Source organism: Bactrocera dorsalis, chromosome 6, assembly GCF_023373825.1.
Source record: "Bactrocera dorsalis isolate Fly_Bdor chromosome 6, ASM2337382v1, whole genome shotgun sequence".
NCBI lineage: Eukaryota > Metazoa > Arthropoda > Insecta > Diptera > Tephritidae > Bactrocera > Bactrocera dorsalis.
The window spans coordinates 34,364,287-34,390,090 of NC_064308.1; the positions used below are offsets into that span (position 1 = coordinate 34,364,287).

General features: G+C 37.6%; 1 long non-coding RNA gene across 1 annotated transcript; it reads right to left on the reverse strand.

Annotated features, from left to right (window-relative positions):
• Positions 1-21,971: 21,971 nt before the first annotated feature.
• Positions 21,972-25,219, reverse strand: LOC125779563 (uncharacterized). The gene is made up of 2 exons (XR_007423321.1): positions 22,592-25,219; positions 21,972-22,527 (listed from the first exon to the last, which is right to left on the reverse strand). It is a non-coding gene; the product is annotated as an uncharacterized LOC125779563 (long non-coding RNA).
• Between the last annotated feature and the right edge of the window lie 585 nt (positions 25,220-25,804).

Consider the following 25,804-nt stretch of genomic DNA (forward strand, 5'->3'; position numbering starts at 1 on the left):
TATGTGTTCATATCGTTGACATTTTTTACACCTTAGTGGAAGTGGAATGTAAGGTCGGATTTTGATTTTTTCGTACCCTATTGACATTTCAGTTGGCAGAGGTATTGAAGAGAAAGTGAGTATAATTAGACCAGTCTCCTTCAGTGAGCCGTTGTTTTCCTTTTTAAGTATTTTCTTCACTTCTGTTACGTTTTGGTTTCTCAATTCATCGAGGATTTATTCTTCTTTTATACCGCGCAAATTGTTGGAGTAGAGGACACCTTTAGTTGAGTTAAGTGAAGTGTGCTCGGAGATTTCAATGTGTATAGTGGGCGAGTGACACTAATTTCATTAATTTTTCGGCTTGATTGTAGTTGTTAGTTTTAATTAATATGTTACCATTTCTGAGTTTTTTGCAAGTTTCCACCTCACTACCGGCGGTTTAATTAAGAAAGGCGACACATTTGCTTAATTTTCTGCACATAACCAAATACTTAGGGCCACATGTTTTTGGGGGGTAAACCCCACTCGGAGACCTGTCTTTTTTATGTCATGAACTGTATATGTGGCACTAGACTGGTCTTTTTTTGTATGGGAAAATTTTTTTTTTGCAAAAAGAGTGTACCGCCCCCGCAAATTTTTCCTTTTTATACCAATAACGAAATTCCAAAATCTTAGACTGATTGCCCTAGGTTAAGGCGTGGCACATGCCCACTAAACTGGCTAAAACCGGTTTATGTGGACTCTTCAAGAGACAAGGCACGAAAATATAAGTAAAATGTTTCATATATGTCTTTAGTATATTATTATATTGAAATTAACTTACGTTTAATGATTAATATTCTTTATAATCATTTAAACTTAAGAGCAAAGCTCTGATTTATTAATGCTACCGTACTTTTTCCTATATTCAGTTACTGTTTGCATAAAAGTTTTAAAACATAAGCCTTTAAAAAAAATTGCAAAAAGGCAACTCTGTAAACATATATTTAAATCGTAAAATAAAATGTTGGCAACAACAGAGGAAAGTCAACATCTGGTCAATACCGTTAGTTTTGAGCCACGTGGGTATTAAAAGTGTGTAAAAAGTGAAGTGTATTTATTTTGAGCTTTGAATCAAAGAAACATTATTGCTTTAAAGAGAATTGATATTGATTGTATTTGCAAAATGGACACAAGAGCTAGTGAAAAAATTTATTTATTAGAATATGACGAAAGCCAAATTGTTGGATCTAAGCTGCCTTCCAATGGGCAAGTTTTGAAAGTGTTGTTTTATAACATGCGTAAAGTGAAATTGGATCTTCGTTCAAGTGCGTATCTGGTTATCAAAGAGGCCGAAATTCTTTGGAATAAAGCCTGTATTCCAGTGCGCCAAATTGATAAAAGTGTTCAAAAAGTTGAAGCTTTATATAAAGAATGGAAAAATGTGCAAAAAACTTGCAAACGCAGCACACCACTTCAAAAAATGCGAGAAGATCAGTTTATTGAAAACTTATTTGACATTGCGCACGGAAATGCGTTAGATTTAATTAAAATAGAAGAAGACAAAGAGTTTTTGAAGAATCAACGTAAAGAAGGTAGACCTGGTGCAATGGTGGGATGCGATCTGTAGTAACTGAAAGTAGGAAAAAATACGGTAGCATTAATAAATCAGACCTTTGCGCTTACGTTCAAATGATTATAAAAAATATTAATCATTAAACGTAAGTTAATCTCAACATAATAGTATATTAAAGACATATATGAAACATTTTACTTATATTTTTGTGCCTTGTCTCTTGAAAAGTCCATATAACCGGTTTTAGCCACTTTAGTGGGCATGTGCCACGCCTTAACGTAGGGCAATCAGTCTAAGATTTTGGAATTTCGTTATTGGCATAAAAAGGAAAAATTTGAGGTGGCGGTACGCTCTTTCTGCAAAAAAAAAAAATTAAGTCCGGTCTAATGTGGCACTATAAGTTTATTGTCTGAGAAAATAGTATTTTATTGTGTGCACAGTGCACAGTAGTAATTAAGGCACTTCGGTTTTGCAAAACAAAAACAAAAGACGAACACTTGTAAGCGAAAACGATATCTGTCCAGCGCGAGAGATGCTCAGAGACTCTACCATATATGTATCAGCCACAGTAAAGAATGGACGGGTCCTCTAGTAAACAGATAAATGATAATTTCTTGATTTGAACTTAAATTGTACTGAGATACTTATGTGCTTACTAGAAGCGATGAAAGTTTTAATATATAAAGTTTTTTTTGGATATTATGAAAGTATGTCATATATGTACATATATATACCATAAATACATACATATGTGACCTGGTCTACGGAAAGGGGGCTTAGGTGTTTAGTTGATAAGTTGCAGTTGATAAGAAAAAAAAAAATCGATATTGCGTTTCCTCTTAAAAGAAAAAATACTGAATTTAATCACAACGTTTGATACAACTATAAAACTGGACGTCCTTGAAGCCTCTGGAAAGGAGAACAATTAATGAGATAACGAGAAACTGACGAAACGAGTTGTTTATTTTTAACAGCTGTTTCCAAGAAAACTAGTTTTCGCACGTTAGCTCCCTTTTCGTAGACCAGGTCACATATATATGAAATTATATTATATCATCAAACATAAGAAATATTTAAAAGTATGTCGCACTTATTTGCATACTAACTACAAATATTGTTTCAAAAATAGCATAATTTATTTAACCCTTCTGCACAAATTGAGATTGTACCCCTCATAAACAATTTGTGGGTCAATATGACCCAATAGCAAAAACACGTCAGTATGGTAAAATTATAATGGCAAACTCATTTTTTTTATTATTCAAACATAAAATTAACAAATTCAAAATTGTTTTCAATAGGACTCAGTAAAAAATACATTAATTCTGACAATTTATACATAACGGGTGATTTTTTTGAGGTTAGGATTTTCATGCATTAGTATTTGACAGATCACGTGGGATTTCAGACATGGTGTCAAAGAGAAAGATGCTCAGTATGCTTTGACATTTCATCATGAATAGACTTACTAACGAGCAACGCTTGCAAATCATTGAATTTTATTACCAAAATCAGTGTTCGGTTCGAAATGTGTTTATCGACAAATTTTGTTCAGCGATGAGGCTCATTTCTGGTTGAATGGCTACGTAAATAAGCAAAATTGCCGCATTTGGGGTGAAGAGCAACCAGAAGCCGTTCAAGAACTGCCCATGCATCCCGAAAAATGCACTGTTTGGTGTGGTTTGTACGCTGGTGGAATCATTGGACCGTATTTTTTCAAAGATGCTGTTGGACGCAACGTTACGGTGAATGGCGATCGCTATCGTTCGATGCTAACAAACTTTTTGTTGCCAAAAATGGAAGAACTGAACTTGGTTGACATGTGGTTTCAACAAGATGGCGCTACATGCCACACAGCTCGCGATTCTATGGCCATTTTGAGGGAAAACTTCGGACAACAATTCATCTCAAGAAATGGACCCGTAAGTTGGCCACCAAGATCATGCGATTTAACGCCTTTAGACTATTTTTTGTGGGGCTACGTCAAGTCTAAAGTCTACAGAAATAAGCCAGCAACTATTCCAGCTTTGGAAGACAACATTTCCGAAGAAATTCGGGCTATTCCGGCCGAAATGCTCGAAAAAGTTGCCCAAAATTGGACTTTCCGAATGGACCACCTAAGACGCAGCCGCGGTCAACATTTAAATGAAATTATCTTCAAAAAGTAAATGTCATGAACCAATCTAACGTTTCAAATAAAGAACCGATGAGATTTTGCAAATTTTATGCGTTTTTTTTTAAAAAAAAGTTATCAAGCTCTTAAAAAATCACCCTATATAACTGCCTTTACACTATGTTGTTTACATATAAATTTCAAGCATTTATCGCAACGAACTGAATGCTTGTTGGAGTTTTTAGTATGTGGACAATAAAAACACCTTTGTCTCTTACCCAAGAAGCATAAAGGAGAATCTTGAGGCTGCACGACTGTGGATAAACTGGGAGTGTCTGCTGCGACTGCTTCCTGGATGCTTTCCACAACTCTTTTTGCAGAAGGACCATAGGGCATTCGCTTTCGGCGTGCAATGTGCGGAGTTACCAAAGATGTGGCCAAGTCTATTAAAAATAATCGCCGCTTAAAGTTTTTAGTTCTGTTCCATTCGGGATTAAGTTCGGTTCATATAATATATGCGTTATATCCCGAAACATCGACCATATTGGAAAATAGTGCAACTGACCATCGTTTCGTTTGGCGTTTACATGTGTACGTTGCTATTAATTGGTCCAGCGCATCAACACCTGCTTTAGTCGCATTATAGTGATGTATTATTTCTGGTTTCTTTTTCTGATCATCCCTAGTCTCTGAGTACTCATTACAACAACGAATTTGTATTTCTTTGGCATATAGGTCACAACAGTCACATTTTGTGTGAAAAAGAATTCCGAATAATACTCTGTTTTTTTCCTGACGGCAATAGCTTGGAGGGGAAGAAACTACTTGTTCTTTCTAACTGTTCCTACTACCGTTATTTTACGTCGTAGCAATTCGACAGCCAAATTGTAGGTTGTAAAAAAGTTGTCACACGTGACCTCTCCACAAATTGCGTCTGAGATTTATAACTACATTTTCACATAAAGAAAATATTTTTGTATTGTTTGTTTCACTGCTATTTTTCTCATGTTGATAGCTTTTACCTTGGTTCCTTTCTGGCTGAGTATTTCTGGCCCTTCCTAGATAGACATCCATATTCCATGCGTAGTTGGACTTGAAATCGCAAAGAGCCCATATTTTTATGCCATATTTGGCAGGTTTGGAAGGTATGTACTGTCTAAAACAGCATCTTCCACGAAAAGGTACCAGCTGCTCATCGACGGTCACATTTTCATTTGGATTATACATCAGTTTAAGATTTTTGCTCCATTTGTCCCAAATAGTTCTTATTGGAGCTAGCTTATCACGTAACCGTCTGGTTTCCCTGTCTTCATGGCTATCAAAATGCATAACAGCGCGGAATATGGGTCTTCCATTTGTTTCATCCCATAAACATCTCATGCTTTCCCCGTTAGACTTGGAAACACCAGCCATGATCTGCAGCCCAAAGTATGCTTCCAGTTCCATTATATCAATGATCTCCCACTTACTTTCATATAACTGCACGCCCTTGAGGTTGGTCATTTCAACAATAATTTGTTTCAGTTCTAGTGAAATCAATAAATCGAAAGCACCTTTTATGCTAGCAACCAAGGAACGTGCGTGTTGTGAAGGGCCTGGTTTATTTGAAAGAATGCATTCTTGTCGCATTCTGCTGCATTGCATTTGTTGAGGATCTTTATACCAAACAATCGTACCATCTTTTGCAGGAAAACATTCATTATTTCCTTGTGTTTCTCTGCTAAGACTTTCAATGCTATCAAAAAAATCTGTAGATATATCAGACTCATTTATTTCAGATTCATCACATTGAAAATCTTGATCTTCATCAGACGCTTCATCAAGTGACTCGTCATCATCATTGACAATTTCTTCAATTCTTTGACGTGATAGAATCTATACAAATATGAATACATACCTACATATAATAAAAGAATCGCAATATTATAAAAAAGTTAAATTATTACCTGGTTTCTTCGCTGCATTTTAATTGCGCAGATTTTTACATTCGCATATCACTGACCAAAAAAATTGTCTACCCGAGCGTCTTCACAGTTGAAATAAATCACACAACTAACAACATTTTCATAAGCTTGGACGTATGTTTGCTGTATGTAGTAGAATACAGTTATCGCAGACAAAACAAAATTCACCAACTACATACATATGTACATACATAGCATAAAAAAAAATCAGAAAATAAAGTTCAATACCGTTATCACTAGGCACCGCAAAATTCACATATGAGCACTAGCACGCTTTTTCTGTTTAGTCACATTTGAGCAAAAATTTTCTTGGTGGTCAAAATGACCCACAAATTGTATACGCGTACGAAAAGTTTTTAACAAATTATGCAAAAAAACTGGCTCGTCCTGGAAAAAAAATGTGTACGTACAACTCATCATAAGACTCAGACTGAGGATATCAAAATGGTTTTATAAGCAATTAGCCATCCTAAGGCATGGTAATACGCGTTTGTTTCTTAAATTTGGGTCATTTTGACCCAATTTGTGCAGAAGGGTTAATTAGAATGTTAAAAGTTTTGCACGAGTTCATAAAAATTCGCAAAATGATATTTAACATATGTATGTACATCTGTAATAGAAATGCATATTTCGGAGCATATTTTCCTTTCACTGTGAACAAATCCCTAATTTGCAAGGATATGCACTTATACCCGCGCCCAAGCACACAAAGGAATATTCGCGATCGAATTCGTGTATAATTTATTTATTTTTAATTTTCTTTTTAATTGTTGATACATGTAGCATACAATGCAATTTTAAATATGTCTAAATCGAAAGAACTGTGATGTGATAAATAATCGCAATGCGAAATTGTTGTTTATATAATGAACGAAAGCTGCTCACAGGAAACGGGTTGTGACGAAGTCTAGCAAAAGTCCTATTGAATATGTGTTGACGCAGCGCAATGTATAACCGGGAACGAATGTTGTTGACCGATTTGTTTAGAAGTAATTGCGTCGAAAGGTGTCGACGCGGCGAAGTGAAGTAGCGAATGTTGATGCCCGGCTTGTATCGATCGAATTGTGCTCGCTATCCTTTTTCCCATCCTTTTTGTTGTGTGGGTACAGGTGTGGTGAGTTGTGTTGGTATGGTGTGGTGATGTAAGTGTATGGTGCCATCGGATGTGATGTATTAACCAAATTTTTTGCCTAGTATTACGTGTATGATATTCAATGCATTTCGGCGGGAATTGGTGTTTGAAATAAGTAACTTCAATATGTATGAACGGGTCATATTGAAACTCCCTTCATATTTTATGACTTGGCGACTTGAATTATTTTTAAACTCGTTTATATATATTTTTATTGGCGGTTTCTTTAATGACGGCTTATTATTTGTGGTTTTATTTAAAATTGCTTTACCATCGGCTTGGTAAACTAGCTGTTTTTAGTTGCCTTTTCTGTGTTATTAATTTATAAAGGATAGTAACTCCACGCCTGGCTTAGATATGGCCAGAATTGGTACTACTTAGCCCTGGAGTTAGGGCTGTGCCAACAGAGAGATCTTGCGAGAGAGTGGCCGGTAATTGCGAACGGTTTCATTAGAATTATAATTTTTTAAGTGGGATGTTCATGCTTTACAACAGATTCTCACCAACTACCCAACCAACTATGAGGAGCGCTTATGTAGGGGCGATAAGAGCGATATCTGCTTTTGTTAGTTTTTTTTCTATTTTACAATTTCGGCCTCTGTGGGGCAATATTGTATGAAAAGTGTCGATTTTTTTTGTGTTTTTACCTTTGGAGACACTTTTGTTATAGTTATTTTATGTTTAAGTGCTTATGCACTAATTTGGCGTTTAGTAGCGCACCACATAACTTGAGATTTTTTAAGCAGGATTTTGGTATCATTATTGGCGAAAGCCATCCTGCGGGGTCGAAGATTACGAACATATATTTGTGTTTTTATATGAGGTTGTCAGAGGGAATCTGACCGTGCTTTTTCTACCTTTATGTGGGGTATTGGAAAATTGTGGCTCTAGTGGATGTCGTACGACGTACCGGCCATTATTTGATCGAATAGTTATGGGGGGAAGTCTCTTTAAGTTTTGAAATTTCCTTAATTGTGAATTAAGGTATTTGTTTTCATTATACTCAACTTGAGTTGGTATGGTGGTGACTAGTTCTGTAACTAGTCCACTTTGTGTTTCGCTGTGTAGCGTTTGAGGTTTTTGTGTCTTTGGGCAGCATGGTGCCTCTAAGCAATTTTTCGAATTTTTGGTTTCGTGATTTGCTTTTGCAATTAATCCCGGGGTTCCTTTTGTCCTATTACATGCGCTCTTTTGAGGTGAGCTAGGAAAAGTGCTGTAGTGAAGCATTGAATAGTGTCTTTTGTGATAATATAAGCAGTTAAATTTGCTTTTGCAATTTTTAAGATAATGTGTATGGGACAAGCAGTTTGCACAGAGTCTTTTTGATCTGACAAAGTTGTTCCTTTCGTTAATGCTTAATTTTTTAAACTTCTCGCAAGTTTTCAGTTTATGCCCTCTTTTACATAGTTCGCATGGCGTATGTTTTCTTTGTTCGGATGTGAACGATTGTGTTTTGTTAAAAATTATGTTTGATTTGTTTTTACTTCTAGCTTGGGGTCTATTGAAGCTTACATTGAGGTCGTGTTTAATGTTCTTATTTTTTATTATGTTTTCTTCTAACGTTTCCGCAATTTCATATTGGGTGGTGAGAAAATCTTTCATTTGTTGCCACGTTGGGCACTTTTTTCGAGATGAGAGCGATTGCTCCCATAGAAGTAACGACTTTTCTGGTAATGCGGCGGTGTAAATGTTTACCAGAATTGGGTCCCAGCTGTCTGTGGGAATATTTTGTGTCGACAGAGTCGACAAACAATTAGAAACAGTGGATTGTAGTGTTACAAATTCTTCACTTGTTCCTTTCTTGATTTTAGGCAAGTTTAGTAGTACTGTCACTTGTTTATCGACCAGTATTCTTTCATTTTCGTATCTAGCTTTTAGAGCTTCCCAAGCCAAATTGAAATTATCGTCATTAAGAGCGAACTGTTTTACTATGATGCCTGCTTGACCTTTAGTTTTGTATCTGAGGTGATACAATTTTTGCGCTTGTGATAATTGAGGATGGTTTATGTACACGGCCGTGAACATGTCCCGGAAGGACGGCCATTCTTCATAACCTCCGTAAAAGGTTTCTGTGTCACAAGCGGGCAACTCGAGTTGGATGCCTGAACTTGCCTCTTGATATTGTTGCATTTGTGGCAGCTCTACTCTCGGATGTGGAGTAGGTGCAATTGCTTTTATTAGCTTTAATTGATCGGAGATCATAGCTTTTGTTTCTTCATATTGGTCTAAGCAGTTTTCATATATTACGTAAGCCGATTGTTTCAAATTTTTAAGATTTTGGCTTTTTATTTCTAATAACGATTCAGAGTTTTCTTGAATCGGTGAAGAGGCAAATCTAGTGCAGTATCTTGTTAACCCTCGTCGAGACCAACGGTCTGATACACTTAGTCGAGACCAATGGTGCTTGGCTAGGCCCCTATGTGTTTACATACATTTGTATGGAAATACGTGTTGTATTTACGCTCATATATGTACAATATAGATAGATTTTTGAAATTTCTTACCTCTCAATTTGATTGAAATCAAATTTACCGCTTTGTTCACGCTTGGCGTAGCAAAAGCGTTCACAAAAAATGTAACATTTTGAGAAAAAATACATTTTTTCTTAACCTTTTAAAGCGCTCTAGCGGCTAAAGTATTTGACTTAGGTTGGTCAAATAAATTGCACCGGTTGGGTAATTTAAAGAGCTTTCAGGAAATGTATAATTTCAAGGCCCAATTGCCCCCAAGGCCCCACCGGGGGCGTGGCAATAAGCGAAAATGGGTTTTCACCATGTCCCCCCCTTTGTTTCACTACAGTTGGGGAGGTATGGGGCCGGGGAAGATCAACACCATTTTGCGAGTTAGTTCGCCCCTGGGGCTTTCAGGGAAGCCCTCAACCTTCCCTCTATCTCTACCAGGGGCGTCGCAATAGCGTTCACAAAAAATGTAACATTTTGAGAAAAAATACATTTTTTCTTAACCTTTAAAACGCTCTAGCGGCTAAAGTATTTGACCTAGATAAACATACAAACCAATTTGGACATGCAATGAACATGAAAACAGATAAATTAACCGTGCGAAGTGATAGAAACATTCCAAAGTTCATATATTTTCATACAAAACATATGGGGTCTAGCCAAGCACCATTGGTCTCGACTAAGGTGTAATATTATAATATCCTTTTTTCGTCCTTTTCGATACGATATCCTTGAGTTTTTTTTTCTGAATTCTATAGACAATAAAATTCTAGGAAGCTACCTGGAAGCGCAAGTCGTTTGCTACACTCTAAATATATTTAAATAACATTTAAAAACAAAATATGCCTGGCCAGACCCGTTGGTCTCGACGAGGGTTAAACTGTTACTTTCTGAAATAAATTTGGCAACCTGTTTTGGGCGTGTAGCTCCTGCAGGTATACTTTGATTTTTGTTATTGTTCATTATTTTGGTTGTGTGTAGAAATATTTTTAAAATGAATTAAAGGTTTCTCAGTGTGGACTGAATACTTTTTTAAGTATAAATACTTTTCTTTTCGATTTTATTTTTATTTTATATGATTTGGTTTGAAACCGCAATATTAATTTTAAGTATTTTCTATATAGGTATATAGGCGCACCCTAATTGGCTTGCCTGTGCTTGTTTTTGTGCAATTGAGAGCTCGTCGAAGAGATCAATATGCTTTGTATATGCACGAATTGTTTGTGCTAATGATTTTATGCTTATGTTTTTGTTCTTAAGGAATTGAGCGCTCGTTAAAGAGATCAATTCGCTATTTGTTCGTGAGTATGCACGAAATATTTGTGCTAATACATATTATATGTCTGTTTAATTTCTTTTTTTTTTTTTTTTTTGTGCAATCCTGCTTGTTTTTGTTTGACAAAGAACAAGAGGTATTGCGAATCAATGTGTGCTTTGAATATACATATGTTTGTGTATGTTTAGTAATGTACGGACAATTGTAAATGCACCAATAATATATTTATGTGTATATAGTGTTCATTTAATTAATAATTTAAATAAAATTACAGGCAGATTCTATGATATTATATATGTACAAATATATGTATGTACATATGCGCAGGTATGTTCCTTTTGCACTTATGTATATATTTTTGTATATACATATATATATGTACTTATATTATAATTATGTTTAGAGACATACAGAATTTTGCATATATATATGTATGTTTGTTTTTTGTTTCTCTTTTCGCTTTTAATTTATGCAACCCTGCTTATTGTTCTTGTTAAACAAAGGCGATATTGCCAGAGAATTTTTGTTAGTAAGTATTTGAATTTCTTGGATTATTAAGCCGTGTAATATTGCCGTGAATTAAAACAGATTAGGTTGATTTTTCGTTAGGTTTTAAATAGGAAAACCGTAACTTAGAACATATATACTAATGTGCATATACTAATTTTGAAGTGAAATTAATACGCTCACTTAGATTTGTAGGGTATATCAATGTTTAGTATGCCTGTTCGTATTCCTGTGCTCCAGCTAGCTACCTCCTCGTTCTGTTATTTTGTTGTATGTATTGTACTTGTATATTTGTTTTAATGTTCGCGCCCGTTTGCTTCGTTTTACTGGTGCTTTAGTTTTTCGCGCCCGATTTATGTTTTGTGCTTAGGTTTCGCGCCTTTTTGTTTGTTGAAATTGTTTTGTTTATTTTGTTTTTCCGTGTAATTTCTTTTTGTTTTTGTCACTTTTTGTCTCTTTTGTCTATCGTGAATCTTTATATGTATATTTACAAAAAAACACTGCACTGCTCTGCACTTTCGTTTGTTATTTTTTTTTTCCACTTCTAGAAGTATATACCTATACAGGTGTATGGGTATACTCTTTTTTTTTGTTTTTGTTTGCCACTGCACTTCACTGCACTAGTTTTGTTTTTGTTTTCTCGGTTTTCGTGAGAATTCTTTATTATTTTTAACGTTTTTGTTTTATTTTGTGGTTTGCCTTGTGGCTGTTATTTTATAGTGCCTATCTTTAAGGCTCGAAGGACCATGAACAAATCCCTAATTTGCAAGGATATGCACTTATACCCGCGCCCAAGCACACAAAGGAATATTCGCGATCGAATTCGTGTATAATTTATTTATTTTTAATTTTCTTTTTAATTGTTGATACATGTAGCATACAATGCAATTTTAAATATGTCTAAATCGAAAGAACTGTGATGTGTTAAATAATCGCAATGCGAAATTGTTGTTTATATAATGAACGAAAGCTGCTCACAGGAACCGGGTTGTGACGAAGTCTAGCAAAAGTCCTATTGAATATGTGTTGACGCAGCGCAATGTATAACCGGGGACGAATGTTGTTGACCGATTTGTTTAGAAGTAATTGCGTCGAAAGGTGTCGACGCGGCGAAGTGAAGTAGCGAATGTTGATGCCCGGCTTGTATCGATCGAATTGTGCTCGCTATCCTTTTTCCCATCCTTTTTCCCATCCTTTTTGTTGTGTGGGTACAGGTGTGGTGAGTTGTGTTGGTGTGGTGTGGTGATGTAAGTGTATGGTGCCATCGGATGTGGTGTATTAACCTGTCTTGCTAGGGTGCGCCAGTTTTTTCCAGTTAGAGTGAGGTGTACATGCGGGGAGATGCTTAACTCATTTAAACACACTGTTCAGTTCTGTTCACAAATCACTGTTAAAATGTCTCCTTCTGACAATTCACACGCTGGTCTGCTATTGAGCCTTCTCTATTATACACGTTAAGTCAACAAGTAACATAAGATTATTTTCTCAGAATTTTCAATCTGATCGAAATATGTTTATTTTATCGTATACTTTAAAATAAAAGGATTGAAGTATTATACAATAACTTTTTTGTGAAAAAATATTTGTAATGGAAAATTACCTTTGAGGTTGTAATGTAGGTACATTACATATCGATTTTGGGTGTTTGGTTCCCCAGAAGAATCATCTTCAACCATACAATATATACAATTCTATATCTGTAATAACATGTGCGCGCCCAGCTCTCTAAGTATTTGCATACACATACGAGGTATGACAATTAAGTAATGAGACTGATTCCATAAAAAACGTATATTTGAAAACTATTCTACAACACTGCCATCCCCTTCAAAGTAGTCCCCTTGGCAGCTATACAGCGATTCCAGCGCGTTTTCCATGCTTCGTAACATTTCTGGAACGCTTCGACTGGGATGTCCGTAATCGACTCAAAATGGGTTCATTTGACCACCGATTTTGCTCTAGGAAACAAAAAAAGTCACAGGGTGACATGTCTGGCGAATAAGGCGGTTGTTGCAACACGGCAATCATTTAGAGGCCAAATACTGGGACCCGCTGAGGGCGGTGTGATACGGCGCGTTGCCGTGATGAAGGATCCAGTTACGAGCGATCTGTAGGCGCATCCTGTTGACTCATTTTCGCAATCTTTCGACTACTTGGCAATAGTACACTTGATTCACAGTTATCCCTGGTGGAACGAATTCTTTGTGGACGATTCCACGTCTATCAAAAAAGCACGTCTATCAAAAAAGCACGAACACGCTGCGCATTCGTGTCAGTCCGCACCTCGACTGGTCACCCACTCCTCGCCTCGTCTTCCACGCTTTCACGTCTCTCCTTAAACTCTTTGTGCCATCGAAACACCTGGGCACGACTAAGAGCACTATCACCATACACTCTTACAATTTTAGCGTACGTTTCCGAAGCTGTTTCGCCCAATCTGACGCAAAATATTATCGCGACGCATTGCTCTCGATTTCGTTTTTCCATTTTCGTGACGAGCACTATAAAAACTCGTCTACTTAATTTGACGCAGCAGGCGAACTAAAAAGTTAGAGCGATGGTACATATATCAATGGAGAGGGGAGGGATGCCGGAAAAATAGAAAGGGAATTTCAAGGTCACAGGTTTACCACAAGCGCGGCGTTAAAATCCGTCTCATTACTTAATTGTCAAACCTTGTAGTATCCATTCGTTACAGTGTTTTTGACTACTTTTATTACGAATTCAAATCCTGAGTTCTTTTAGACTGCAAAATCGCTAATAAGCCGAAACAGTGTCCAATTCTTACACGGTATTTGCTATCCTGTTTGTTGAATTTTTTTTCTTTTAGGTTGAAATTGTTCAAATTGTTGAGAGTTGCTTCGGTAAGGCGTTATAATAATGTTACCGAGGGGGTAAGCAGAGTCTCCAGGAATCCATTCCTGCCCTGAAAAGAATCTTGGCTGATATTTGTTTAGTGAACAGTTTTTAAATATTTTTGGATCGTGAGTAGAGCCACTGTAGCCAACGACTACATCGCGAATTTTGAGCTTGTAGTCGTAAACCATTTGAGCTTTAATTGCATATATAAGTTAACCGTAGTTAACGTACTGAAGTTCCCATGCTGCCAAAAATTGCAATGCATGCAGTCTACATCGTTCACTTCATGTCAAATTAAATGTTTGGTCAGCAGTTGTAATTCGATGATCAGCTCGATGCATGAGCATGCCACATGAGCGTGGGAAGTGCTTATGGAAGCAATTAGAGACCGACGCTAACGGCAGCAGCGACGGTAAGAATAGTAGGCTAGCAGTAAGCTTACGAATTATTAAATAAACAGTTTTAGAACGAAGCTCAACGTGTTAATATCATTTTGGGTAGTCGACAACACCGTCGCTACGCCAAAGGAAGTTGTAGAAAATTAGTCAAAAATAACTCTGGGTAATCGACAACACCGTCGTTACCCAAAGGAGTTATAGAAAGTTGATTCAAAATAACTTATATATTAGGGTGTGTCATTCTGAGGCAACCTTTTTTTTTCAACTGAAAAACAGGCTTAAAACTTTCGAAAATGTGTAAAAAAAAGTCACTCAAAAGATGAGCTCTTAATATTAATATTAAGAGGTGCCTATTTAAAATTTTCTGTTTTTCATATAAATTACATGGAAAAAAAATCATTTTTTTGTGGTGGTTATTGTGCGGAGGTTTTATATGTGCCCAGATAGCTGCCAGTAGGGATGGTAAACTCGATTCCGATTCTACTCGAAAATCGAGTTTTCTCGTCAAATAATCGATTTTTCGAATGTCAAGAACCGATTCTTAATCGACTTCCCTACTGGCAGCCATCGGGGCACATATAAAACCTCCGCACAATAACCATAACAAAAAAAATGATTTTTTTTCTATGCAATTTATATGAAAAACAGAAAATTTTAAATAGGCACCTCTTAATATTAATATTAAGAGCTTATCTTTTGAGTGACTTTTTTTTTACACATTTTCGAAAGTTTTGAGCCTGTTTTTCAGTTGAAAAAAAAGGTTGCCTCAGAATGGCACACCCTATTATATATATATGTTCGTTGAACGTTTCTCGTACTATTAAAGAGCGCTCAGTATTATCTGACCAATATATATATAAATGGAGTTGTTTTAAAAATGCCTTGAATACTCTGCGAGTAATATTTCTTAACGTTCCTCCGTCACCAATCTAAAAAGTTGACGCAATTTTTCGTATCGATGCACTTTCTCCAGAAGAGCCCAATCTACATATATAAAACGATAGCTAGCTGTATATCAATCGGGAATTGCTTGCCACTACAATTTTTAAAGACTTTGTCATTTGATATGAGGGTCAATAAGTGAGCAAATTGAGTTCGGTCTACACGCAGCATTTGACGGAGCCGATTGTCATCCATTGTAGTTAAAGTATCATCGCTCCACTGAATTGACCTTGGAACAATATTTTCTACACCTCTACGAAAGTTTAGTGTAATGAGCAAATCATCATACACCTCGTCAATGGTATCCTCTTCTTCTTCTTCTTTACTGGCGTAGGCACCGCTTACGCGATTATAGCCGAGTTAACAACAGCGCGCCAGTCGTTTCTTCTCTTCGCTACATGGCGCCAATTGGATATTCCAAGCGAAGCCAGGTCCTTCTCCACTTGGTCCTTCCAACGGAGTGGAGGTCTTCCTCTTCCTCTGCTTCCCGCGGCGGGTACTGCGTCGAATACTTTCAGAGCTGGAGTGTTTTCATCCATCCGGCAACATGACCTAGCCAGCGTAGCGGCTGTCCTTTAATTCCCTGAACTATGTCAATGTCGTCGTATATCTCGTACAGCTCATTTTTCCATCGGATGCGATATCCGCCGTGGCCAATGCGCAAAAGACCATAAATCTTTCGCAGAACCTTTCTCTCGAAAACTCGTAGCGTCGACTCATCGGTTGTTGTCATCGTCCAAGCCTCTGCACCATATAGCAGGACGGGAATTATGAGCGACTTATAGAGTTTGGCTTTTGTTTGTCGAGAGAGGACTTTACTTTTCAATTGCCTACTCAGTCCGAAGTAGCACCTGTTGGCAAGAGCACCTACGTTGGATTTCCAGGCTGACATTGTTGGTGGTTTTAACACTGGTTCCTAAGTAGACGAAATTATCTACAACTTCAAAGTTATGACTGTCAACAGTGACGTGAGGGCCAAGTCGCGAGTGCGACGACTGTTTGTTTGATGACAGGAGATATTTCGTCTTGCCCTCGTTCACTGCCAGACCCATTTGTTTTGCTTCCTTGTCCAGTCTGGAGAAAGCAGATCTAACGGCGCGGGTGTTGAGACAGCAGCTGTACACTGCTCGAACTATTTCTCCAGCAGCAGATTGAAAAAGTCGCACAATAGGGAGTCGCCTTGTCTGAAACCTCGTTTGGTATCGAACGGCTCGGAGAGGTCCTTCCCGATCCTGACGGAGTTTTTCGTGTTGCTCAACGTCAGCTTACACAACCGTATTAGTTTTGCAAGGATACCAAATTTAGACATCGCGGCATAAGGGCAGCTCCTTTTCGTGCTTTCGAAAGCAGCTTTGAAATCGACGAAGAGGTGGTGTGTGTCGATTCTCCTTTCACGGGTCTTTTCCAAGATTTGGCACATGGTGAATATATGGTCGGTTGTCGATTTGCCAGGTCTAAGGCCACGTTGATAAGGTCCAATCCGTTTGTTGACGGTGGTCTTTAACCTTTCACACAATACGCTCGATAGAACCTTATATGCGTTGTTGAGGAGGCTTATCCTACGGTAGTTGGCGCAGTTTGTGGGGTCTCCTTTTTTATGGATTCGTCATAGCACACATAAATTCCAATCGTTGGGCATGCTTTCGTTCGACCATATTTTACAAAGATGCTGATGCATGTTCCCTATCAGTTCTTCGCCGCCGTGTTTGAATAGCTCGGCCGGCAATCCATCGACCCCGCCGCTTTATTGTTCTTCAGGCGGGTAATTGCTATTCGAATTTCTTCATGGCCGGGCAATGGAACGTCTGCTCCATCGTCATCGATTGGGGAATCGGGTTCGCCTTCTCTTGGCGTTGTACGTTCACTGCCATTCAGCAGGCTGGAGAAGTGTACCCTCCCTAATATAAATATGCTTTGGGCATCGGTGACTAGATCACCTTTGGGGGTTCTACAAGAGTATGCTCCGGTCTTGAAACCTTCCGTAAGTCGCCGCATCCTTTCGTAGAATTTTCGAGCGTTACCCCTGTCGGCCAGCTTATCAAGCTCTTCGTACTCACGCTTTTCGGCCACTTTTTTTTTGTCTACAAATGCGTCTCGCTTCCCTCTTCAACTCTCGGTATCTATCCCATCTCGCACGTGTTGTGGTCGCTCATAACGTTGCGAGACAGGCAGCCTGTTTTCTCTCCGCTGCGACATGGCACTCCTCGTCGTACCAGCTGTTCTTATGCACTTTTCGAAAACCAATGGTTTCGGTTGTAGCTGTACGTAAGGAGTTTGAAATGCCGTCCCACAGTTCCCTTATACCGAGTTGTTGACGAGTGCTCTCAGAGAGCAGGAGTGCAACCCGAGTTTCTACTCGTCTGCTGTCTGTTGTTATTGCAGCTTCTCGACGTCGAACCTTCCTTGTGTTTGTTGGCGTGCGGTTTTTGCTGCACAGAGGCGGGTGCAAATCTTTGCTGCAACAAGATAGTGGTCCGAGTCGATGTTAAGACCTCGGAGCGCACGCACATCTATAACACTGGACACGTGTCTTCCGTCTATCACAACATGATCGATCTGGTTGGTGGTTTTTCGACCCAAGTAGAATGATGAATCTTATTCTGGAATCTAGTACTACAGATAACCATATTTCGGACCCCGGCGAAGTCGATCAGCCTCAATCCATTTGGGGATGTTTCGTCGTGGAGGCTGAATTTACTGACCCTAGTGCCAAAGATACCTTCTTTGCTCACCTTGGCGTTAAAATCGCCAAGCACGATTTTAACATCGTGGTGGGGTCATCTCTCATAAGTGCGCTCCAAGCACTCATAAAAGTCATCTTTGGTCATATCGTCCTTCTCTTCCGTCGGGGCGCGGGCGCAAATCAGCGATATGTTGAAGAACCTCGCTTTGATGCGGATTGTGGCTAGACGTTCATTCTCTGGAGTAAATGATAGTACTCGGCGACGGAGTCTCTCTCCCACTACGAATCCCACACCAAACTTGCGCTCCTTTATATGGCCACTGTAGTAAATGCCACACGGACCTACTCGTCTCTGTCCTTGTCCCGTCCATCGCATTTCTTGGTTGGCGATGATATCAGCCTTTCTTTTCACAAGGACATCAACCAGCTGGGCAGCGGCACCTTCCTAATTAAGGGACCGGACATTCCGATGTCCTCAATTCGTAGTCCTTATTTCGTTTGCCATGGTCGTCATCAAAAGGGGGGTCTCTCATCCGAGGCTGTTGGTAATTTTTCATTGGGGGTGTTTTTTTACGTGGCGGGTCCCAAACCCAGCGCACAACCCTATTCAGGGGATGTTTCGCCTTCTCACTTTAACTCGCCTTTAAACGGATGTTCTTATGCTACCCAGAGGATACTTGGTCAAAGACCGGAAGTCGTGAGCTGCTTGAGTCATATGTAAAAGAATCGATTCTGGCCACGCCCAAGTGAATGGCGATCAGAGAACTTTCCTCACTTGCGTGAACTTCTACACATGACTCCATCCATCCAATGGTATCCTCCACCAAATCTTAATCTTCACTGAATATTTCTCGAAATAATTTGGAAGTTAGTTCCATGCTCCTCTGTACATCAATTTTAAGTACCCAACAGTAATAAATTTGATCTGCTCCACATAATTTTCAATTAAATGACTGATAATTTTTGATTTTGCACTTTGTTGAGGCATTTTTACTCTTTTACAAAATTGAGTTTGCTGTTTGTGAATAAGATTTACCACACTACAGAGGTAGAGCAAAAAGTATGTTCACGGTTTAGCCTTTTAAAGAAGTTTCAACTAACGAATTACCAAATTAACAGGTTCGGTCCGAATACCCCTTATAAATTTGGGCTTCAGCTATTTGGCTGCCATATTGACTTATAACGCTGCTGATGCTATTTGACACGATTGTTGTTCTTATAGAACAACGTTTGTAGTTTTTCCGGGTGACATACTTACATTTTTTATAGTAGCAGGAAACATCGAAAGCCGGAGTTCGGATTTTTAATTCGCTAAACCTAATCTACTCTCATCTCATATTTCTCCCACGGAACCACCGGATTAATTATTACGAGTACTTCATGGGAGAGAGAAAGATTACAAGGCTCATCTATCATATTGACTGACGCCTAATACACTGTATATGTCTTAGCTTTGTCATATTTGGAGCGGACGCTTCGCTGATAGCTTTCCATTTACCAAAGGACTGACACATGAGTGCTATTAAATTTTCTACCAAAAAACTACCGCAAATAAAGTTTCTATGTTTTCCCTTACATTTGAAAAATGAGAACACTGAAAAAATACGTGCTCAAAGTCTTCTATGCAATCTGTACACGTCGAACAATTCGGACTAAGGTCGTGATGGAATCGGAATAGATAGCTTCTAAAGCATCCATGTCCACTCCACTCAGTTTTTCGATGAGGTATAGGCCCCCATGTTGTATGTATATCTAGCGACATACTAACTAGAACTTCAGCGGCATCTCTCGATATCGTTCGGAAAGCATTTGTTACTCATATAGCAGTGAGCCTATGCAAAGCGTTTATTTGTTTAGCATATGCTTCTATGCCTGTAAACAATGTTACGTAACTCATTGCTTTTTCTATTACAGCTCTCCGGCTGGGACGCAGTCAGTCCCCATTGGTCGTCATACCTGATAGAGCATTATGTATAATATTTTGTTTTTTTTTTTTTACCCGAAGTATACGCCGGGTGTTCCTTAAATTTTAATTTTAAGTCCAGTATTACTCCTAGATACTTCAGCTGCGGCTGTGAAATAATGTCATATTGCCCTATGGTGAGTGATATCATTTCTTCCACCTTCCTTGTGCTTATGAGCAAGACTTCCGTTTTCTGCTCAGCCAGCTCTAAACTCATGGTAGCAAATCATTGACGCAAACCATTTATGCTATCGTTACATTTGAGCCGAAGGTCATTCAGATGTTTAGCCACTGCTACTACTATGTCGTATTTATATGTGTATAACCAAAATGGATGACAATCGGTTCCGTCAAATGCTGCGTGTAGACCGAACTCAATTTGCTCACTTATTGACCCTCATATCAAGTGACGAAGTTTTTAAAATTTGTAGAGGTAAGCAATTCCCGATTGATATACAGCTAGCTATCGTTTTATATAGATTGAGCTCTTCTGGAGAAAGTGCATCGATACGAAAAATTGCGTAAACTTTTGGGATTGGTAAAGGAGAAACGTTAACAAATATTACTCGCAGAGTATTCAAGGCATTTTAAAAACAACTCCATTTATATATATATTGGTCAGATAATACTGAGCGCTCTTTAATAGTACGTGAAACGTTCAACGAACCGTTTTGTGTAGGTTACGTGGATTTTCCAGAAATCATTTACATATATGCAATTAAAGCTCAAATGGTTTACGACTACAAGCTCAAAATTCGCGACGTAGTCGTTGGCTACAGTGGCTCTACTCACGACGCAAAAATATTTAAAAACTGTTCACTAAACAAATATGCTTACAATAATGCTTACCCCCTCGGTAACATTATTATAACGCCTTACAGAAGCAACTCTCAACCATTTGAACTACCTAAAAGAAAAAAATACAACAAACAGCATAGCAAATAACGTGTAAGATTAGCGATTTTGCAGTCTAAAAGAGCTCAGGATTTGAATTTGAAATAAAAGTAGTCAAAAATACTGGTAACGAATGGATACTACGAGGTTTGACAATTAAGTAATGAGACCGATTTTATTGCCACGCTTGTGGTAAACCTGTGACCATGAAATTCCCTTTGATGTATGTATCATCGCTCTAGCTTGCTTAGTTCGCCTGCTGCGTCAAGTTGAGTAGACGTGTGTTTGTAGTGCTCGTCACGAAAATGGAAAAACGAAATCAAGAGCAATACGTCGCGATAAAATTTTGCGCCAGCTAGAGCGAAACAGCTTCGGAAACGTACGCTAAAATTGTAAGAGTGTATGGTGATAGTGCTCTTAGTCGTGCCCAGGTGTTTCGATGGCACAAAGAGTTTAAGGAGAGACGTGAAAGCGTGGAAGACGAGGCGAGGAGTGGGTGACCAGTCGAGGTGCGGACTGACACGAATGCGCAGCGTGTTCGTGCTTTTTTGATAGACGTGGAATCGTCCACAAAGAATTCGTTCCACCAGGGATAACTGTGAATCAAGTGTACTATTGCCAAGTAGTCGAAAGATTGCGAAAATGAGTCAACAGGATGCGCCTACAGATCGCTCGTAACTGGATCCTTCATCACGGCAACGCGCCGTGTCACACCGCCCTCAGCGGGTCCCAGTAGTTGGCCTCTAAATGATTGCCGTGTTGCAACAACCGCCTTATTCGCCAGACATGTCACCCTGTGACTTTTTTTGTTTCCTAAAACAAAATCGGTGGTCAAAGGAACCCATTTTGAGTCGATTACGGACATCCAGGCGGCCGTGACGAGCGTACTTGCGGACATCCCAGTCGAAGAGTTCCAGAAATGTTACGATGCATGCAAAACGCGCTGGAATCGCTGTATAGCTGCCCAAGGGGACTACTTTGAAGGGGATGACAGAATTGTAGAATGATTTTCAAATATACGGGTTTTGTGGAATCAGTCTCATTACTTAATTGTCATACCTCGTAGTACGCTGTATTCTTCACAATATAATATTACAAAAAATAAGAATTTCAACGAGAGTACACATGAAGACATTTATGAAGAAGAAGTGGAAGAAACGATCTCAAATAGCTTTGAATTAAAAAGACAATCGTTATATCATCTTATGTTTTTCAGTAGGGTTTAATTAAATTAAAAATTATAATTAAGTCAAAAATTCATTTTTCATTTTTATATACAGACAAAAAGTACGTATCACTTCAAGATATCACATTTAGATACATTTTTACATTCTTAAACATTATTAAACTTAACAATAGCCTATAAAATTATGTTAAATATTATATTTGTACTTTAGTTCAATCATTGCCAGTCTTTCTTATTGCTCTAACTACAATTTTTTTATTTCAAACTCTTTATTTAACTTTTCTCTGCCCAAATCTAGCTATAACTTTTCCAAATTTAACTTTTCTTTTTTAATTTCAATTCGTTACTCAAAAAGCTGTTCCTTTTTCTTTTGTATATCTTTAAGTTCACTAAGAGTATTCTTTGGAGCACGTTTTTTCACTTTTTCGAGGAACGACGGAGGGGTAGGAGGAACTGTTGCTACCTCTGCTCCTACTGTTGTCTATTCTGCTTTGTCATTAAGTGAACCCGATGGTTCCGCAGATGATTGTGACACATCAGGGTTGTACGTCTCTACAACACAATTGGCTTCGGATTTACTGCTTCATAATTTGGAAGCATCTGTGAAAGTTTTTCTGAAAGAACGTGGAGTTATTAAAAAACCAGAAAAGTTTCACGTAACATTAAAGCCGCATTTACCTTTTATTGTGAAAACTTCATCGCCAACGTCTAATCCAGCACCTATCGGTTTGCGCTACACCTCAGTTTTATTACGATACATACAATCCCGTGACGGGACTGAATAAAATTAATAGTTCATAAAAAAACACCCTAATGTACTTACATATGCAAGTAGTATACCACATATATAACTCATCCACTAACAGACACATAAGGTTTGTTAGAAAAATGAAAATCATTATATGTAGAATATGGACTTGGTATAGTATCGATGCGATTTAATCTATTTTTCCCAAAACCACATTATATTAACGTGCCACATACTACCACTGTCACATCAAATAGAGTAAAGTCAGCCGTGTTCGAAAATCCTTATATTAGTTATAGAGGGGCTAGGTCAAGTTTTCGGTCAAATTGATCTATTTTACGCACAAAGATTCACTATTAAAAATATTCTCTCATTTTCATAACTCACATATCGGTCGATATATGCGATAAAAAGTTACCCGAAAGCTCGAAATTCTTTATACTAGGCAAATGAGGGCCCGATTCAACCCTTTTTTGACATACAGACAAGGAAGGATTATTCTTGAATTTCAATTGTACTATAGATATACATATCTCACATATTATTCGATATTTTCGATCGAAATTCAACCATGGGAACTGCTTTCCAATGTTCTAGAAGCAGGTTTGGACAGTTTCCGTTGGATTTCCCGTTATCCCGTTATTTTAATTGTTTCTTGATGAGTGTACTGGAAAGTGAAAAAATCAAGTACAATTTTAAATTGTGCTATATGGGAAGTAGGCGTGGTTGATGTCCGTTTTGTACTGTGACATAGGCGGTTCCACGCCCAAATTTCACCAAGGCTCCCATAGTTTTGTATCTTAATTTAGTACTTAGTTATGACACTTATTAGGTTTTCAATTGTGGGCGTGGCAGTAATCCGATTACGCCCTTCTACGAACTCGTAATTTTTTTGTATTAAAAAACCCGAATACCAAGTTTCATCAAGATATCTAAATTTTTACTCAAGTTACAGCGTGCGCGGACAGATGAACGGACGGACAGATAGACAGTCGCCCGGATTTCAACTTTTCTCGCCATCCTGATCATTTATGTATTCATAACCCAATATTTATCTGCCTTAGTTTTAGGTAATACGTAAAACCGTTAGGTGAACAAAACTATTATACTCTGAAGCAACAGGTTGCACAACTATAAGAATCATAAACTGAACCATTTTCGATTTAAAATATTTTACAATTGTAAAATATATTTCTCCGCGTCTCGTAAAAATCGGCGTCGTCACGCTTATATGTAACATGCATACATATATATGATTGTTTGTAGACAAAGATGTTAGAACGCCAAGGGAAACGGCGACAATCGGCGATCGTTCGATTGTTTTTTCGGCACAGCTCAGGTTTTCTACCAACAACATAATGTTGTGACGCTTTGTTATCGAGTCGGTCTTCGACACATTGACTCTTTGCCATGAAACCAAAAATTATCTTCGCCATTGGTTGCCCGTGGCAACGTAGATTTCGCATGAAACGTGGAAAATTTACAAACATTATGCGTATCGGGGATCTCGACAGGATAAAATTTATGTTATACTAACTGTGTTGCCGTGCCTATTGCCTGTGGAGACTCCCTATTGCTTATGGAAAGCAAAATGTGGAATACTAATTAGGATGCCATACATCTTTCAGCAGTTTGACAGCTCAGTTTTCATTTCTATGAAAATTTCGAAGAGGAAGCATATCCCATTTACACATATACCGACGGCATTTTCATTTCGGTAATATTAGATTTAGTAGAGAGTATTAAGACAGTTGTGTTATATTATAAAAATAAAGTACATTTTCAAAATAAAAATTTTCCAAAAAATTAATATTTAGTTTAATATTGTTAATTTACAGAAAAATTATGCAAAATGTGTCGAGATTGAGTGAAGTCTTAAATCAAAATATCATTGCTTATATCAAATTTATTATTTTAATTGGTATATAAAATGTATGCTATAATTTTTATAGTCCGAAAATAAAAAATCTTGTTTTACAAGAAATACATTTGTAGAAAAAAGTATATTTCTCCTTTTTTTATTTTCCATATAAATTTTTTTCATCCATATATAACTTTAAACAGTTCAAGAGCTCAAAACATGCGGTCAGCTTGAACCTACCTACCCGACGGAATTTCGCAAACGATAAAATAATTTTTTCAAGAGCTCAAAGCATGCGCTACATCAGCTCATCCTACATATCCGACGCCTTTTCGCAAATGATTATGTTATGATAACAAATACCCACATACAGATTTGGCAATGGCAATAGCAATAGATTTGACAATTAGTATGCCATAAATTTTTGCCTGTCGAGATGCCCCACATAGTTCTATCATAAATGTTTACATGTATTCATAATTAAAATAAATTAATCTGCATATGTACCATGGATAATATGATACGAGACTCTTTGATTCGAGAGAGAGCTGTAAAAACTCACATTTTTTATAACATTTGCCAATGATGCCAATGCTGAAAAATATTAGTTTGGGCATTTTGCAATTTCCATACTACCACTGAGGTATGCAAATAGCGCGTTATCGATTTCATTTTTTGGTGCTCGGTTCCTCAGTAAGCTAAATCACCCATATACAACATATAAAAAAAAATATAGTTAACAAATTAAAAATATATATAAATAAACATCAGAAACCAAAACAATTCATAAAAAATATCACAATATGTATGCTACATAGTACTAATATGTACGTAGATAAATAAATACATTTCTTATAACTAATGTAACAATTTAAAATAATAAATGAACACAAAAACATAACTATTCATAATGTAACAAATTAATGTAATAAAAAAAAACAGAAAAACAAAACAATGTATTCAATACATATATATATATACTTAATTGATATAACTTAAAATAATATTTACATATATATACAAATACACAATGCCAAAGTTTCCCAGAACCCAGTTTTAAATAACAAAATATAATTAAAAAGACGAAACAAGAAGCCGAAGAAAATTTTGGATTTAAAATCTTATTCTTCTTCTTTACTGGCGCAGACACCGCTTACGCGATTATAGCCGAGTTAACAACAGAGCTGGTTGAAACTTTCCATTGAGGGTGTTTTTTACGTGGGGAATGTTTCGTCTTCTCATTTTAGCTCGCCTTCAAACGGATGTTCTTAGGCTACCCAGA